At 34.6% G+C, this 20,835-nt stretch overlaps 2 pseudogenes; both read left to right on the top strand.

The window, feature by feature from the left end:
* Positions 1 to 1,043: 1,043 nt before the first annotated feature.
* On the top strand, positions 1,044 to 10,389 carry LOC149197124 (ubiquitin carboxyl-terminal hydrolase 6 pseudogene; annotated as a pseudogene).
* Positions 10,390 to 13,592: 3,203 nt separating this feature from the next.
* LOC149197123 (ubiquitin carboxyl-terminal hydrolase 6-like) lies at positions 13,593 to 20,128 on the top strand (annotated as a pseudogene).
* Positions 20,129 to 20,835: the final 707 nt, after the last annotated feature.

The raw sequence follows: 20,835 nt of genomic DNA, 5'->3' as shown, positions 1-20,835 counted from the left end.
AAGAACCTTTCCTATAGAACAATCAATGCAACAAACTAGAACAACACGAAATGCCCATGCTGGTGTTGGTCCAATGTCCAAGAACCTTTTTGTGGCCGAGCTGTATCATATGGTTCATTTATTTATTTATTTATAGACTCCTTTCTTCCTTTATATCTCCAAATCTCGAGATCTAGCAGTCGTTCTACAAGAAATTGATTTTGTCACCAGAACATAGGCCAAATATGTAACAGTTTTTACTAGTCATTTTAAAACGTCTCTTAGGACCAATTGGAAGTGAATTCAAAAACTATAAAACATGGGTTTTCTTCATAATAGGGTCAATTGTATTACCCACGAGAAATTTTCTCAAATTCATAACCATTTGAGATATTTTCTAGGTTCTTTGGATCCTTATTTTGTAGATTGCATAAAGAAACGATTTTTCAATTTAATGCACAAATAGATAACTGCTTTAGTTGTAGCCATGAAAGGATCAGATCGGTTTACTAGATCTATAGCAGGTAGATCCACCAAGATAACACTCAGAGGATTCAACGTGAAGTCTGTTTTGGCCACAAAGTCGAATCTCGGCAATGATGGTAAAATAATTTCAGCTAAAAACAAATCTGGTTGTTGTGATTTGTGGTATTTTCAACTACTACAAATCCTCACACATTTACACTTAGTGTTTAGTAGTTAAAGCCTCCCAAGAAATGTTGGAATTTAGTTTGGAGTTCTGATGATTGTAGGGTAGTGTTGGGGTCATCTATTGAGATTGGTTATACTCACATTTGATCGGTAAGTTTTAGTGGTGTTTTAGATTAGGTGTGGGATCAGTTAGCCGGGTGATCAAGGTCTGCCAAGAGAGAAAGTAGGGATTTCATTCTCGTTATCATAGCTCGAACACAATTTTCTTTTTGAGTGCATTCATTTCGCAGGAAGCAGTTTTCTGCATATGGGGATTACAAATGTGGAATGTTAGATGAAGTGGTTGCCCAATCATGTAACAAACACAGTCATGGGCATAAAAACGTTTTTTTAAAGAAGAACATGCTTCATCTATGGGCCACATAGCTGGTTTATTCAATTTGGGCAATACACGCTACATGAATTCAACTGTACAATGTTTACATTGGGTTCCAGAGTTGAAGTTAGCGTTACAAAAGTACACATATTCTCGGAGGAGCAATGATTTAGATCCTTCATCTCATTTTTTAACTATGGCTACTAGGGATTTATTTGGTGAGATGGATAGAAGCACTCGAGCTATCACTCCTAGGCAATTTTGGATGATGCTGAGAAAGAAGTATCCTCAATTTTCCTAGCAACATAATGGTCTATTTATGCAATAGGATGCAAAGGAATGTTGGAACCAACTTATCTATACACTGTCACAATCTCTCAAGTCCCCAGATTCAAGTGAACCTGTTGGAAATAATACTGAGAGGGGGGATGAATCAATATTAGCAAGTCAATAATATTGCATTTCCATATTCTAATTCATATGCGCTACTTCAGTTAATGAAACATGCATGTATACACAACTATATATAAGGAAACTAATGTATACCCTGTAAACTTATAATTTAGTTAATTCTTCATAAGTTGATCTTTAATCTGTGCATCAGAACCATATAAACAGAAACCAAGAGCAGTAAAAGCAGAACAGACAATCACACACATGAACACAAGATATAAGGTGGAAACCCAATGTGGGTGAAAACCACCTGCTGCAATAAACTCTATCCTTCTTTTATTAAGAAACTTCTTTTTACAATATTTTGTACTGGTGCAGTCTTATACCAGTATGCATGCTTCTACCTGCAGAAGGTTACAACCTTCTCTTTTCTTCCAGGGACCACGTTTCATAAATTTTTAGACTAGATCCATCAATAATATCAATCAAACGTCAAATATATCTGTATCAACCAATCTCCTTTGCACCAACCAAAAAATGAATTAAAAAATCACTTCTCTGAATGTTGTAACCAGAATACAGTAGCAGTAACCAGAACCCAAGCCAAAACCCAGAACACTGCAACAGTAATCAGAAGTCGTTAAAGCATATTTTATGAGGTGTACGCTACTTCAATGTGACAAACCTGTGTGCATACGCACTTGTATCAAGTTAAACCTGTGTATATGCACTTTTGAAATTCTGAACCTGCGTGTATACGTGCCTTTTCTATAAGGAACTTGCGTACAGATCTGTAAATGATGGTTTAACCTTTACAATTATTCAGACATCAGATATACCCAGATCATCATATTTACAGATTATGACATGCACCAATTATTAAGATAAAATATCAAAACCACACAAAGATACTTCTCTTCAAGCCTTAAGATCTTGACCCATCAATAGAACTTATTCTTCCTCAAGTGCTCAAGTTCATCCTTGATTCAGATCCAGCTATGCACCATAACCCAATAACCTATAATCTAGATCTTGCTCTTCATTAGATATGCAATTCGTAAGTGCCTTTGCCTAATGTTCTTCTCCTCCTTTTATAGTCCTAGGCCTTACTCAATACCATGGACCAAAACCACTTAGAACCAATACCATGGACCAAATACCTAGGGTCAACACTTTGGATCAAATACCATGGATCAATACCGAAATACCATGGATCAAATACCACAGACCAAAATTTAGTTTTCCAACATGTACGTGCCTTTCCTTCCATGAAAGTGCATGTGTACACATACGTGCCTTTTGTTCAATGAACCTGCGTGTATACACGGGTTGGTCAAGATGAACCTATGTATACCTTTCTTTCTTCATTCTATGTGGCCTGAACTGTGATTTGTCATCTGAGAGAGTTGCCATCAAGTACAACACCTGTATTACCTGTATCATAATGCCAACAATCTCCCCCTTTGGACTTGATGGCAACAACACCAATCACTCTCCCCCTTTGTCATCAAGGGCAAAGGGTCATGCTCCCCCTGAGTACCTGTTGAAATCTCTGATATGTTGAAGTGCTGATTGAGCTCCTATGATCGAGTCCATGCTCCCCCTGAGCATAAGCAAGGTCTGCAAAAAGATAACATGACTCTATACATACATCACCAAAGACCTTCCTATCACCAAAGACTCATACATACATCCATCTCCCAACCAAGTGGGGATATACCAATTGATTATACATGTCAAACAAGAAAATTACATCATCCATCCCATGCATAGTGGGGTAACAAAATATGACATATAAAATAGAGACCAAACATCTGAAATAAGACCATGATAGTCATCAGCAACTATCATCAGCAACATCTAACAATCAGCATCTAGACCAGCAACCATGATCTCCCCTGAACCTGTTCCACCTGAATCAAAAACGACTGTGAATTTGTACCAAGACCTTCTAAGATAATGCCAACAATGCATTACTATAAGTATATTCTCCCCTTGAACCTGTGCCAGATGATCACTGTCAGACTCATATCAAACTCTTTTCATCCTGAGTCTGGCCCACTGTTTTTCTTCAAACCAACATATACGCGACTGTATCCACAGAAACCGGCGTATGTATGCGGATACGCTTCATGAAACTCGCGTACACTCACTTTTCTCTGAAATAGATAAGTTTTAACAGCAATATGATGCATCAACTACTCCCAACTTCTATTTGATATATTTAAATGTCTCTCTAGGCAGTGGTTTGGTGAATATATCAGCAACATGTTCTTTGGAGGGAACATACTCCAATTTGACCTTTTGTTCAAGCACGTGTTCATGTAGAAAATTATATTTGATGCGCATGTGCTTGGTCTTGGAATGCATGACTGGATTCTCTGAAATACTGATTGCACTTGTATTATCACATAGAATGGAGATGGGTGGAGTACATGTGATCTGAATGTCTTGCAATGTTTGCATCATCCAAAGGAGTTGTGTGCAGAAAGATGTAGCAGCCACATATTCTGCTTCAGCTGTAGATAAAGCAATGGAACTTTGTTTCTTGCTGAACCAAGACACTAATCTGGAACCCATATAAAATGCACCACCACTAGTGCTTTTTCTGTCATCCACGCTTCCTGCCCAATCTGCATCTGTATATGCATGAAGTGTAAGATCTGTATCCCTAGGATACCATAAACCAAAATTCTGAGTTCCTTGAAGATATTTGAAGATCCTTTTGACTGACTGAAGATGTGATTCCTTTGGATTTGCTTGGAATCTTCCAACTATTCCTACTACGTGCATGATGTCTAGTCGGGTACCTTTTAGATACAGAAAACTACCAATCATGGATCTGTAGGTTGGTTGATGAACTGTTGTTGATTCATCATTTGAGCTGAGACTTCATCCTGTTACCATGGGGGTAAATACTGGCTTAGAATTTTCCATGCCATATTTTTTTAAGATCTGCTTGAGATACTTGGTTTGTGACAGAAAAATACCATCTTTCTTTTGTTGAACTTGTAGACCAAGAAAATATGTGAGCTCACCAAGCAGGGACATTTCAAATTCTTTCTGCATTACCAAAGCAAAGTTTTGACTCATGGCTTCTTCATTGCTACCAAAAATGATATCATCAACATACACAACAAGTATTAGCAATTTATTATTGTCAATATTTATATATAGATTGCTATCAACTGATCCTTTTGAGAAACCTTGTTGATGGAGATATTTGTCAAGACGGTAATACCATGCCCTTGGAGCTTTTTTTAGACCATAGAGAGCCTTTCTGAGTCTGCATACAAGTTTTGGATCATTTCCAAGGATGAATCCATCTGGTTGCTCAATATATACTTCTTCTTCTAAGTCCCCATTAAGAAAAGCAGATTTTACATCCATTTGGTATACTTTGAATTTTTGAAAACTAGAAAGAGCAAGAAACATTCTTATGGCTTCAATTCTTGCAACAAGTGCAAAAGTTTCTTCAAACTCTATACCTTCTTGTTGAGCATACCCTTTACAAACAAGTTTGGCCTTGTTTCTAATAACTTCTCCATTTTCATTCAGCTTGTTTTTGAATATCCATTTGGTTCCTATGATATTCTTATCATGAGGTCTAGGAACTAATTCCCAAGTATTATTCTTTTCAATCTGCTCAAGCTCTTCATTCATGGCCTTGACCCAACATTCATCTTTGCATGCTTCATTTACATTTTGAGGTTCGATGGAGGAAAGCAATGCAAGATAGCTTGAGGATTCTGTAATAGTTCTTCTTGTCTGCACACCTGCCTCTTTCTGTCCCAAAATTTGAGTCTCTGGATGATTTTTCTGGACATACCTAGATGGAGTCTTTTCTTCTACCATTATCTGTTCTTCTGGTGCTTCATTGGTTTCTTCTTCAGAATTAGTCTGATTTGATGTGGAAGGATAATCCTCATCTTCTTCATAATCTTCAGTTTTTACCTGCTTTGGATTTTTTCCTACTTCATCAATCACAACATCAATACTTTCAACAATTTTCCCAAGTCTTTTATTATAACACTTATATCCTTTACTTCGGGAAGAGTAACCAAGGAGAATGCCTTCATCTGCTCTAGGTTCAAACTTTCCAAGGTTTTCATCAGTCCTTTTGATGTAGCATTTGCTTCCAAAAACTTTGAATTATTTTATAGTAGGAGTCTTACCATACCAAAGTTCATGAGGATTTTGAGTGTTGTTTACCCGAATGTTTGTTTTGTTGAGAATAGTGATGGCAGCAAATGCAGCTTCACCCCAGAAGGTTGCAAGAGTTCCAAACTCATCTAGCATAGCCCAAGCAATTTGTTGAATAGTTCTGTTCATCGTTTCTACCACTCCATTTTGTTGAGGTGTCCTTGCAGTGGAGAATTCCCTTTTTATTCCATGTTCTTCACAAAAATCGAAAAATTCATCTGAGGTAAATTCTCCTCCTCGATCAGATCTGAGACATTTGATTTTGCGATCTGATTCATTTTCAACTAAAGCTTTGAAAGCTTTGAACTTTTCAAATGCTTCATCTTTATGCTTTAGAAGTCCTATCCAACACATTCTTGAAAAATCGTCAATGAACAATATAAAATATTCTTCTCCACAGGGTGACTTTTTCCTTGATGGTCCACATAAATCAGTATGAACAAGTTCAAGAGGCTTACTAGCTGATCCTTCCTCTTCAGCAAAATGTGGTCTGGTTTGCTTACCAAATTGACATGATTTGCATATTGTATTTTCTGGAATGCGAATATCCAGAAGATCACGAACCGACTAGTATCTGCATGCTTTTCTTAATTGAGGGAAGCTTATATGCCTCAGTCTTCTGTGCCATAGCTAGTGTTCATCATTTTTTCTTAGATAGCACTGTCATTGTCCTCCCTTGAGAATGTAAAAGTTGTTTGGAGTTCTTACACCTTTGATCACTGTTTCCCTTGTATCAAGCTCACAAACAACACATCCATTTGATCGAAATACTACTTCATTTCGTTGATCACACATTTGACTAACACTCAATAGATTATTCTTTAGACCATCAACATACATAACATTCCCAGCTTTAAACTTTTCTTTTAAGAGAACAAAGCCTTTACCTTTAAGGACTGCAGGAGTGTCATTTCCAAATGAAACCTTCTTTTCCTTTTCTAAGTCATTATATGACTGAAGTTTTTCTTTATCACCTGTCATGTGTTTTGAGCATCCAATGTCGATGTACCACTGATTTTCTTGTCCTTCTGCATACAAGGCTATACCACATCTTTCTGTTTGTGGTTCTTTCTTTCTCCATGTTTTGGGACCTAATGAAGTTTTTTCCTTCTGAGATGTTTGCCGAAATTTACTCCTGCATATAGAATCTTCATGACCAAAGTTTTTACAGATAGAGCATTCTATTTCATTTTCAAGAGCAGAAAAGTTATTGTAGGTCTATTTCATGATTCCAGTCACATTCCTTTGATTTCGTGCTTCTCTAGTCATGATGGTCTTGTAAGAAACACATTGAGAAGCTTTGTGTCCAAAGTTATGACATGAAAAACATTATCCATTAAAGAAATTCCTGCGATTATCGAACCTACTGACCTGGTGATTCATTCTTGAAGCAAATTGAGTATGATTTACCTGAGGTTGGTTGTAGCTTCTGTTCATCCTTGAAGTAGATTGAACCCGATTTACCTGGTGATCTGCTTTATGCCTTTGGTGACGATTATCAAATTGTTCACTTCTTCTTGCTGCATCAAGATAGCTTTCAGAGGTTGATGACTTCTGTGCTTGAGATGCTTCTTCAGTATAGCCAAGACCTATCTTTATCAGAGGAGAACAATGCACTTTGATAATTTCATCTAAAGTTTCTGATCCTTTAGCAAATATGAGATTGAGAGCTTTTGTTTTCTCAATATCTTTTCTTAGACCCACAATTTCACATTCTAATTTTTCATTGTGTTTTTCCCTTTCAACAAGTTGGAATGTCAGAGTATCTATAATCATATTCTTTTCTTCTAAACAAATTTTAAGTTTAGAAATTTCTTCATAAATACCATCTTCATCTAAAGCATCCAAGAAATCATCATCTTCAAAAGCCATCAGAAGTCTATAGTCATTACCATGTTCATCTTCATCACTATTTGATAAACCATCACTATTTTCATGTGTACAATAGCTCTTCTTACATACATTCTATTTTCTATTCCATTTTGTTGATTCCTTACCTTTATCAAGCTTATCTTTACGAGGACATTTGGTTGCATAATTACTGACTCTTCCACAAGCAAAGCATTTGAAAGGTAGCTTACCTTTGAATCTTCCAGAACCTCGTTGAAGGTTCTTAACAAAGTTTGCCTCTTACTCTCCTTCTGAAATATGTCCTGATTCATTGAGTTCTTCTCTTCCTGAAGCTTTGAATACGATTTCTCTCATATCTGATGGACCCCCTTTTCTCATTTTGAAAGGAGTTAGGATTCTATGTAGCTGTGTTATAGTAATACTCTGAAGATTCTGCTTTTCCTCTATGGTAGAAACTTTTGATTCAAACTTAGAAGATAAGGATCTTAAAAACTTTTCAACTACAGTAACTTCTTTTATCTCTTCACCCAAGTTTTTCATGCGATTAACAATCTCATGAAAGAAGTAATTATCTATACTTTCATCATTGTGCATTTTGAGAGTTTCTTATTGAATTCTCAGAGATTGTAGTTTTGCACGTTTTACTTGATCGTCTCCTTCATAGTTTAGAAAGATATTGTCCCATATTTCTTTGGTGGTTTTGAGCTGCATAAACTTGACAAATTCTGATTGCGATAGACTCCCCAATAATGTATTGACAGCCTTGGCATTTGTTTCATACTACTTTTTACCTGACGTATCTGTAGGAATTGCTGATGGAAATGTATATCGTCCTTCCAAAATTTCCCAAACATCTATTCCAAGAGATTGAATATAGGCTGTGGTTATTACCTTCCAATAGACAAAGTTTCTCCCATCAAATATTAGTGGTCTAATGGATCGCCTTCTTTCGTAGTGACTCATGATGATAGATATTCCTTCAAGCGATCAAGCTTCTTCTGAAGAACCTGCTTTGATTCCAATTGTTGGAAATAATACTGAGAGGGGTGGGTGAATCAATATTAGCAAGTCAATAATATTTCATTTCCATATTCTAATTCATATATGCTACTTCAGTTAATGAAACTTGCATGTATACGCAACTGTATAAAAGGCAACTAGTGTATACCCTGTAAACTTATAATTTATTTAATTCTTCATAAGTTGATCTTTAATCTGTGCATCAGAACCATATAAACAGTAACTAGGAGTAGTAAAAACAGAACAAACAGTCACACACATGAACACAACGTATAAGGTGGAAACCCAATGTCGGTGAAAACCACTTGCTGCAATCGTCTCTATCTTTCTTTTAATAAGAAACTTCTTTTTACAATATTTTGTACTGGCGAAGTCTTATACCAGTACGCGGTCTTCTACTTGTAGAAGGCTACAACCTTCTCTCATTCTCCATCTTCTCCTAGAAGGGAGCTACAACACCCTAGCTCTTGTACTAGCTGATGTACTAGTACACAGGCGCTGACCTATAGAAGGCTACAACCTTCTCTTTTCTTCGAGGGTCCACGTTTCATAAATTTTCAGACTAGATCCATCAATAATATCAATCAAACATCAAATATATCTGTATCAACCAATCTCCTTTGCACCAACCAAAAAATGAATCAAACAATCACTTCTCTTAATGTTGTAATTAGAATACAGTAACAGTAACCAGAACCCAAGCCAGAACCGAGAACACTACAACAGTAATCAGAAGTAGCTAAAGCATATTTTATGAGGTGTACGCTACTTCAATGTGACAAACCTGCGTGCATACGCACTTGTATCAAGGCAAACCTACGTATACACACTTTTGAAATGCCGAACCTGCGTGTATACGTGCCTTTGCTATAAGGAACCTACGTACAGATCTGTAAATGATGGTTTAACCTTTACAATTATTCAGACATCAGATATACCCAGATCATCATATTTATAGATTATGACATGCGCCAATTATTAAGATAAAATATCAAAACCACACAAAGATACTTCTCTTCAAGCCTTAAGATCTTGACCCATCAATAGAACTTATTCTTCATCAAGCACTCAGGTTCATCCTTGATTCAGATCCAGCTATGCACCATAACCCAATAACCTGTAATCTAGATCTTGCTCTTCATTAGATATGAAATTTGTAAGTGCATTTGCCTAATGTTCTTCTCCTCCTTTTATAGTCCTAGGCCTTACTCAATACCATGGACCAAAACCACTTAGAACCAATACCATGGATCGAATATGTGGGGTCAAAACTTCAGATCAAATACCATGGATCAATACGGAAATACCATGGATCAAATACCATGGACCAAAATTTAGTTTTCCAACATGTACGTGCCTTTCCTTTCGTGAAAGTGCGTGTGTATGCATATGCACCTTTTGTTCAATGAACCTGCGTGTATACGCGGGTTGGTCAAGATGAACCTGCGTATACCTTTCTTTCTTCATTCTAAGTGGCCTAAACTGTGATTTGTCATCTGAGAGAGTTTCCAACAAGTACAACACCTATATTACCTATATGATAATGCGAACATAACCTATGAAGTATTTATTTGTGATCGAGCTTACAAGAAAGATTCAATGTGCTGAATGTGGCGAGGAAACATTTGGAGACAAAGTTGGTGTACTCGTTAAAATGTCACATTTATCATGAGGTCAACCATTTGCATGAAGGACTGAAACATGGTCTGAAGTCTGAACTGGACAATGCGTCTCCTACATCAGGCCGTAGTGCAATGTATTTTAAGGAATCACGGATTAACACCTTGCCAAATTATTTAACCATACAGTTTGTACAATTCTTTTGGAAAAGAGAATCAAACCAGAAGGTAGTAAATTATCCTTTAGAGTTGGATGTTCTAGATTTATGTTTTGATGGGCTACGTAAGAAGTTGTAGGAACCACTCCAACAACCCCTCTCCATTCTTCAAACATTGCGTAGTCAAAACCACCTTTCATTTTCAAAACTCTTCAAGGTTTTTCTACACGTTTGACTTTTTCTTCCACATATGGAGATGTTTTAAACATGGCAAATTTTGTTTTTTTTATTACGTTGTTTTTTGTTATGTTTTATTTTTTTACGTTGTGTTTTTTTAGAATCTTATATGTTATGTTTTAATGTTTTGTTACATTTTTTTTAATGAAGTGTTTTTTATAACATTTGTACATTTATGATATGGGTTTTGTTATCATTTTTGTTATGTTTGTTTGTATATATATTTTAGTTTGTACATATGTTTTTCTTGTTATGTTTTTATTTTATGTACATCTATTTTACTTTTCATTTTTGTAAATATTTCATTAATTTTTAGATTGTATGTTTTATCATTTTTTAAAAAATTGCCATGAAAAATTGTCATAAAAATTGATGTGAAATTCATTTAAGGACTAGAGAAAATTGAGAAAAAGTTGTTGTGATGATTCACTTACACACCTGTCGAAGCAAGAAAAAATAAAAATAAAAATAAAAATCATAAAACATGAGACAAAAACAATTGAATAAAAGCATAACAGCTCACCTTAACTAACCTTAATTATAAATCGAATTTCATTATGATTGAGTTTTTACATTGTTGAAATCATGCTCAAATTATTTTTATTGGTTTTATCTAATGTTAATTCTTCAAGCATGATGTAGGAAAGAAGAAGAATTGTAAGGGTGTTTTTATCTGCAGGATCGATTGATGAATTTTTTATTGAGGATTGTTTTGCAGGAATCATTAAGCATTCGCATATAATATTTCTTTATCTTTGTGAAATGTTATGACTGAGGAAATTGTGCATATCATCCTTTTAGAAATTGGATTTATTACCGTAATTGTGAAATTGGACTAATCGTGATAATTTGAAGCAAAGAAACGTCATGAACATGTTTTACTAGTGTATGTATCAAAAAGAAATTGGTCACTTCTATTTGAACACACTTACGTTTTATTGCAATGTTAGTGCCATGTTTGTTTTCAGGTTCCAAGATAACCGGAGAATTGAGGGAAACTTATAATGCATGATTGGTTTTCTATGACTAATTTAAAGAAACATGAACCAATTAAATCCATTTCTATCATTCATAAATGCCATCATTTTTCCTCACCAAACTCACAAGTTATTCAAGCACTGTTTGCTAAACATCGTCGTCACCATTTTCCTTGCAAGAGTCGCATGTTTCCATTTATATTTTCTATTCACATTTTCATGCATTGTCGGCTGACATTTCCCATTTTGTGTTCTGTCACTTTTCACTTCGCTTCTTCCTCCGTCTGACCTTTTGTATAAATAAAACTCACTCCAACGAAAGAAAATACTTGGTCTCACCCTTTTTCGAAATCAAAGTCTATGAGATTGTGTGTCTCATCATTACCTATTTGAGTTGTAACTCTATGATATTTTCTAGGGATCTATTGAGATAATAGTGGACCTCCATTAATGAGGTAGCTTCTTATGTTTTTGTATAAATAGGAGAGCCTCCTCCTTTCAAAGGCATGTGTAAAGATGGAGATACTCTAGTGGAAAGTTAAGATTACTCATGTTTTGAATGGAATTTAGATTTAGCTCCATGCTCATGAGTGATGTTCACCTTGATTGGTAATGCTTGCACTGGGAGCCTATCAACGTGCCATATCTCATGCTTTTGGATTGGCCACCTATAATGTGTGAGACTTATTGTTTTTCATAGATTAAGATTTATTGCTTCCATAGATTAAGATTTATTTCTTTCATATCTTTTCCTGTGTGAGAGGTTAAGAATGATTTTTTTTCCTTTCATTTGATTTCATGTGGTTTTGATCATTCATTTCATAGGATCCTAATTTGATAATGCACAAATGATCCCTTAAAGTAGATCTGATTTGATGCAATTTCATTTTTGAAAGAGTGGTGTGCTTTTCAATTCCTACAAGTGTGGTAGATTAAGATTTCAATTCCTGCAAGTGTGGTATATTAAGATTTCAATTTTGCGCACAGTACTATAATTTATGTTGAATTGATTGTTGAATTACAATAGGTGAATTTGGTTTGTCATTATTTGGTTTCATAGTTAGATTGATCTAAATTGGAAGTTAATTTCTAGCATATACAGTGCACACATGCTTCATAAGTTTTACAAAACCCCCGGGTTGAAAATTAAATGATAGGTAATCAATTTTCCTCAACATTTTGGCGTCGTTCCCAGGGAAGTGTGCATAGGAACTAGCTTTCAGTCTAGAGTTCATTTTTCAGTTTTTTTTTCCTAGATGCATGATTAAAGCATGTAGATGCATAAATCATTTAGGTGCAAATCATTTTTATAATATATATATATATATATATATATATATATATATATATATATATATATATATATATATATATATATATATATATATATATATATATATATATATCCGATACTAACCATTTATGGACAAAGGATCTAGAATGTAGATTAAAAGTTATTTGAAGCACAAGGACTACATTGAGGAATGGTATCGACACGCGATTTCACCACGACATTCATCCGTTCTTTAAGAGATATTTGCTGAAAATATAAAGGTTAAAACGATTTTTCATGTCCTCATGCACAATCACGTACATTTCGCAAATTTGGATATGAACATTCTAGAAAGTCTAATCTGTAAATGGCTCCATTGCAAACATTCATATACTTAAACAAAAATAAAAAATAAAAAAAATTCTTTCAAGCAGGATAAAATAGGGAGATAAAATCAAGCTTGATTGCATTTCTATTTAGAAATTAAAATTTTTAGATTGTATTTATTTTCTTGCATTTTAATAATTTAACAAAATTATTTTTAATAAAAATAAATAAAAATTATGTTTTGATTTTCAATAATAAAAAAATCATGTAAGATTTTCATTATCTATATATATATATATATATAGATAGATAGATAGATAGATAGATATATTGTTTTTGAATAAGGGAAATGTAAATTTTTAAATAAAAATATCAATTCTTTTTTCCAAAAAAATTGACAATTTAGGTTCTCGTTTGACCTGTAAAAAAAAAATATATGAATTAGCTTAGAATAGAAATTCAAAATTCATCATATAAAAAAAATTTTGCTTTGAATTTGATCTGATTTGATGCATTTATCTTCGAAAAATGGACAGCGCTGTAATTAATGAGCATAACATCACAATTCTTTACCTATTGAAATATTGTTTAAACGAAGGATTTGGTTAGCAATCAAAAGGTTTTTCTCAAAATATGATTACAACAACAATCCTTTCATGCACTCAATGATTGTCATTGATATGGCGCATTAACAATTCACATCACGCTACCATCATCTAATGATTAACGGAATTCACTTGGTTATAAGATCCATATTTTTGGGAAAGAATTTGAGCAGATTGTGTTAGAGATTTGTTGCACTTAAATGATCTATCTTCCTACTCTGTCTAATAATGATCTGCTCCCTCTGAGTTCTTCAACTATGGATTTACCTGAAATTGTAGTGGAAACTCCTTTGAAACTGCCAATTTTATCATGAAATCTATTTCACCCTCTCCTCCGTGATCTAGAATATCTACCTTGTGGAATTTCAATAGAGACTTATTTAATGGAAATATTTATTGTGACTGTCCAATAAATACTACAAAGAACCTTTCCTACAGAACAATCAATGGAACAAGCTAGAACAACACGAAATTCCCATGTTGGTGCTAGGCCAATGTCCAAGAACCTTGTTGTGGCCAAGCTCTGAGCTATGGTTCATTTATTTATTTATTTACATAGTATTTTCTTCCCTTAGATCTCCAAATATACAGATCTAGCAGTCGTTCTAGAAGAAATTGATTTTGTCACCAGAACAAAGGCCAAATACAAAATAGTTTTGACTAGTCATTTTAAAAGGTGTTTTATGACCAATTGGAAGCAAATTGAAAAACATTAAAACATGGGTTTTCTTCAGAAAGCGGTCAATTGTATTACCCATGGGAAATTTTCTCAAATTTGTAACCATTTGAGATATTTTCAGGGTTCTTTGGAGCCTTATTTTTCAGATTTCATAAAAAATGGTTTTTCCAATTTAATGCATAGATAGATAACTACCTCAGTTGCGGCCATGAAAGGATCATATCCAGTTTAACTTGTCTACAGGAGGTCGATCCACCAAGATAACACTGAGAGGCTTGAACGTGAAGTTTCTTTTGGCCACAAAGTCGAATCCTGACATTGATGGTAAAAAAATCTCAACTAAAAACAAATATAGTTGTTGTGATTTGTGGTAGTTTCAACTACCTACAAATCCTCATGCATTTACACTCAGTGTTTTTTGATGATGGTAGGGTAGTGTTGGGGTCATATTTTCAGACTGGTTATACCCACATTTGATAGATAAGTTTTAGTGGCATTTTAGATTAGGTGTGGGATCATTTAGCCCGGTGATCGAGACCACCAAGAGAGAAAGAATAGATTTCATTCTTGTTATCGCAGCTCAAATACAATTTGCTTTTCGAGTGCATTCATTTCACAGGATGCAGTTAGTTGCATATGGGGATTCTAAATGTGGAATGTCAAATGAAGTGGCTGCCCAATCATGTAGCCAACGTAGTCATGGGCATAAAAATGATTTTTTAAAGAAGAACAGGCTACATCTATGGGCCACACAATTGGTTTATTCAATTTGGGAAATAGATGCTATATGAATTCAACTCTACAATGTTTACATTCGGTTCCAGAGTTGAAGTTAGCATTACAGAAGTACACATATTCTTGGAGGAGCAACGATCTCGATCCTTCATCTGATTTTTTAATTGTGGCTACTAGGGATTTATTTGGTGAGCTGGATAGAAGCACTTGAGTTGTTGCTCCTATGAAATTTTGGATGATGCTAAGAAAGAAGTGTCCTCAGTTTACCCAACAACATAATGGTCTATTTATGCAACAAGATGCAGAGGAATGTTGGACCCAACTTATCTATACACTGTCACAATCTCTCAAGTCCCCAGATTCGAGTGAATCTATGAATTCTTTATTTGGGATAGAGCTTATAAGCAAGATTGGATATGCTGAAAGTGGCGAGGAAATGTTTGGAGACATAGTTGGTTTCCTCGTTAAAATGTCACATTTCTCATGAGGTCAACCATTTGCATGAAGGAATGAAACATGGTCTGAAGTCTGGACTGGAGAAGGTGTCTCCTTCATTAGGCCATAGTGCAGTGTATTTGAAGGAATCACACATTAACACCTTGTCAAATTATTTAACCATACATTTTGTACGATTCTTCTGGACAAGAGAATCAAACCAAAAGGCAGTAAATTATCCTTTAGAGTTCGATGTTCTAGATTTTTCTTCTGATGGGCTACATATGAAGTTGAAGGAACCATTCCAGCTTGCCTCTCCATTCTTCAAATGTTCCGTAGTCAAAACCACATTTCATTTTCAAAAATCTTCAACGTTTTTCTACATGTTTGACTTGTTTTTCACATATGGAAACGTTTTATACATGGAAAATTTTGTTTTTTTTATTACGTTGTTTTTTGTTATGTTTTATTTTTTTACATTATGTTATTTTAGAATGTTATATGTTATGTTTTAATGTTTTGTTATGATTTGTTACTTTTTTTTAATGAAGTGTTTTTTATAACATTTGTACATTTATGTTATAGGTTTTGTTATGATTTTTGTTATGTTTGTTTGTATATATATTGTAGTTTGTACACATATTTTTCTTGTTATGTTTTTCTTTTATGTACATCTATTTTAATTTTTATTTTTGTAAATATTTCATTAATTTTTAGATTGTATGTTTTAAGAAAATTTCCATGGAAAATTGTCATAAAAATTGATGTCAGATTCATTTAGTGACTGGAGAAAATTGAGAAAAAGTTGTTTTGTTGGTTCACTTACACACCTGTCGAAGCAAGGAACAAAAAAGAAAAAAAAAGTTCATAAAACACGAGAGAAAAAAAATTGAATAAAAGTGTGATAGCTCACCTTAATTAAACTTAATTACTAATCGAATTTTGTTAAGATTGATTTTTTACATTGTCGAAATCATGCTCAAAAATTTGTTATTGGTTTTATCTAATGTTATGTCTTCAAGCATGATGCAGGAAAGAAGAAGAACTGTAAGGGCGCTTTATCTGCAGGATCGATTGATGAATTTTTGATTGAGGATTGTTTTGTAGGAATCATTAAGCATTCGCAAATAATATTTATTTATCTTTGTGAAATGATATGACTGAGGAAATTTTGCATATCATCCTTTTAGAAATTGGATTTATTATCGCAATTGTGAAATTCGACTAACCATGATAATTTGAAGCAAAGACACGTCATGAACCTGTTTTACTAGCATATGTATCAAAAAAAAATTGATCACTTCTCTTTGAACACACATACGTTTTATTGCAATGTTAGTGCCATGTTTGTTTTCAGGTTCTAGGAGAATTGGATAATTGAAGGAAACCAATTATGCATGATTGGTTTTCTATGACCAATTTCAAGAAACATGAACCAATTAAATCCATTTTTGTCATTCATAAATGCCATCATTTTTCCTCTCCAAACTCAGAAGCTATTCAAGAATTTTTCGCTAAACATCGTCATCACCATTTTCCTTACAAGAGTCACATGTTTCCATTTATATTTTTCATTCACATTTTCATGCATTGTCGGCTCACATTTCCCATTTTGTGTTCTATCACTTTTCACTTCTCTTCTTCCTCAGTCTGACCTTTTGTATAAATCAAACTTACTCCAATGAAAAAAAATACTTATTCTGACCTTTTGTCCAAATCAAGCTTACTCAAACAAAAAAGAATACTCTATTATTTTATGAGTCTCCTATCTCTACACTGAGATTATACAGAACATTTGTATCTTAACAAAATACAAAAATAACACTAGTATATCTAAAACAATTATATCCTTCTTGTTTTAATGTAACATGAGCGATGGAAGGAGCCATTTTCAAAAACTAAATGTTTGATCATGCCTAGATCGATGTTGCATCCCTCTTTCTACCAAATATTGATACTACCCCTATCATCTCATACTAAAGGATTAAAAATGTGAGGGTTCTACGTCCAACACTGATTTTCCTAAAAATATACGTTGAGACAATCTATCTTCTTCTGCTATGGATTCATTCGCTTCATTACTTAATAAAACTAATAGAAAAGGAGGATCATACGTAACAAAAACATGACATGGTATTACATTCCCTCACAATCCCACAATGGTATTATGTTCCATCATTCCATACTCCAGGCCCAAAATTTTGACCCATCTATAAATTAATCTGAATCATTTATTAAAAAAAAAATTCAAATGTAAGACTTTAATTTATAAAAAGAATGGACATCCACATGTCTTTTCGTAAATACCAGAAAATTAGACCTATTCGAAGAGAAAAATTTATAGCATGTACAATGAAGTGAAAGATAAAAATTGTTTATGCATTCAAGTGAGTTGGAAAGATCACCTTCCATAGTTTTCACCCATCATTAATGTCTTTCGTCATCAAATCTTTTTACTCAGGAGAGTTTAATTTTAAATTGGTATGATATTTAGAATGAAGTTTAAATTGGGATAACATTTTATTTTGGAAAATTTCGTTTTGTTTGTCAAGTTGTCTTAGTTTGAATTCAATCTTAATTCATGGCCTAAAAAATTGTGATCCAAGGTGTCAAGACACCGAGTCATTATCACCCCGATTGGGCGAGTCAGGCACCCAATCGGGCGTAGATGACACTTAGGCAAGCTACAAGTATGGGTGCACCCATGATGTACATGAAAATGTAGTGGCAAGTGGCCACCCGACTCGTGTTCGCTTAAAGGCGTGTGGATGGATAGCGTGCCTAATGGATGTTTGGTTAAAAGAAACACGCAAAGGCAAAGACTAATAATAGGTGATATATGAGTTTTAATTAAATGAGATGAGGGAGCACATGACTAGGGGTGTACACCCAGGCAGGGCGCCCACACCCGAGCATAGGTCGAATGAACGAGTGCAATGACACACCTTTGGATCGTAGTGGGTGTGTTGAGTGCAGATGAGAAAAAGTGTTTCCATGGGCCAACTCATATACTGGATGGGCATAAGTATTGTGACGGGCTGACTCATGCACATAACGAACAAGCTTGTTAACATTGGTGCGCAGGTTCATTTGGAGGGGCTGATGCCCCAAGAGACACAATGATTCATGAACATAAGTGCAGGATGAATATAAGTACATTGAGGGAGTTCCTTGGAGGAACAAGACACCAACTGCAGTCAATAACACATAACTAGCACAGGTGGGTCACAGTGTGAGGGCCGTGGGTCATGTGTTAGTCGCATGATGAGCAATGTTTACAGCTCGGGTGATACAGAGGCACCACGAGTTAGATAGGTAAACGGGTATGTTCCCACCCTTCTAGAAGTCATAACACATTGTAATTCGATTGGGTTGTAGCAAGTGATTAAAGGTTCAGGTAGAGTCTTACGCCCTGGTAGGGGCAACCTCCCCACTGTAACATATTGTAAAAATTTCTAAAATGATAATGAAAGTTTAATTTGATGAAATATTGTTGTTGGTCTCTTGATTGGTATTTTTTCACTGTATTTTTATGCTTTCCACACATAACGATTTAATAATAAAAAGAGAAATATTGTAATAATAATAAGGCAGTTCATAGGCGTACTCCAAAAGAAGAAAAAAAGGAAGTGTTGGCTGCATAGTTTGGGGTTTCTTGACTTAGAGATTCATGGGAGAATCGTCCAAGATTTGGTGGACATAGGTGCCACTGATAATTTTATGATGGAAGGCTTAGCAAAGGAAGTTGGGTTGTAGCTTACTCCCAAGCAAGTTAAATCAAATGCAATGAACTCAAGGGCTAAAGTGTTGCGATTGGCAAGTGATGTGCCAGTTCGAATTGCAGATTATAAGACTTTGACATGATACTGGGGCAAGATTTTCTAAAGGGAAACAGGGAAATTGTTGTGTCATTTTGTGATGAGATTATGTTGATTGGAGACACAGAGATGTAGACTTTTCCTACTCCCCAACAGTGTAGGGAGGTGAAGGTGCAACATGCGTCTTCACTAAGTATGAGTAAGGCGATGCGTGATTTGGATGTTGAGACATATGCGACAATTATTAGGGAGGTTAAGGACGATGATGGAGTGGGGATGCCTATTCTAGACAAGATTTTTGATGTATTGTCCAAGTATGTAGATAGGATGCCTAATGAGTTGCCGAAAGTACTACCACCAAGATGTGCACTAGACCATAACATTGAGCTAGATTCAGGGAAACAACTGTAGAGCCTCCAAAATGTATTCAAAATATCATCCACTTTCACCTTTATCACCACCATTTCACTCACATGTCGCAACTCCATGACCATATAACCTTTCATTCACCTCCATTTTCATAATTATATTGGTTCCATTTGTGATTTCCAAAAGAAAATGATTTCTAGTATTTTAAGTGAATTTATGGTTAAAACTTAGAGAAATGACATATAATTGCTAATACTTAAAAGTGACTTGAGTTTCATGACATGTGTAGGTCATTTGGAATTTTCCAAGGCACCCTTATGTGGCCTCCAATGCTCAAATTCGAATTCCATTCAAGATATGGAAGGAGATTTGGATAAAGGTCAAAGAGGATATGTGTCTCATCATTACCTATTTGAGTTCTAACTCTATGAGATTGTGTGTCTCATTATTACCTATTTGAATTGTAACTCTATCATATTTTCTAGGAATCTAAGGAGAGAATAGTGGGCCTCCAGTAATGAAGTAGCTTCTTATGTTTTTCTATAAATAGGAGAGCCTCCTCCTTTCAGAGGCATGTGTCAAGTTGGAGATACTCTGGTGGAAAGTTAAGATTACTCATGTTTTGAATGGAATTTAGATTTAGCACCATGCTCATGAGTGATTTTCACCTTGATAGGTAATGCTTGCACTGGGAGCCTCTCAACTTGCCATCTCTCATGGTTTTGGATTGGCCACCTATAAAGTGTGAGATTTATTGTTTTTCATAGATTAAGATTTATTTATTTCATAAATTAATATTTATTTCTTTCATATATTTTCCTGTGTAAGAGGTTAAGAGTGATTGTTTTTATTTTCTTTCATATATTTTCCTGTGTGGGAGGTTAAGAGTGATTGTTTTTGCTTTCATTTCATTTCATTTCATGTGGTTTTTATTATTCATTTCATAGGATCCAAATTTAATAATGAACACATGATCCCTTAGAGTAGATATCATTTCATGAAATTTGATTTCTAAAAGAGTGGTGTGCTTTTCAATTCATGCAAGTGTCATAGATTAATATTTCAATTCCTGCAAGTATGGTAGATTAAGGTTTCAATTCTGCGCATTGTAATATAATTTCTTTTGAATT

Source organism: Pinus tabuliformis, chromosome 2_2 (assembly GCF_031772625.1).
Source record: "Pinus tabuliformis cultivar Carrire ecotype Pingquan chromosome 2_2, CPIR1, whole genome shotgun sequence".
NCBI classification, from domain to species: domain Eukaryota; kingdom Viridiplantae; phylum Streptophyta; class Pinopsida; order Pinales; family Pinaceae; genus Pinus; species Pinus tabuliformis.
This window is presented reverse-complemented; position numbering and strand designations above follow the sequence as displayed.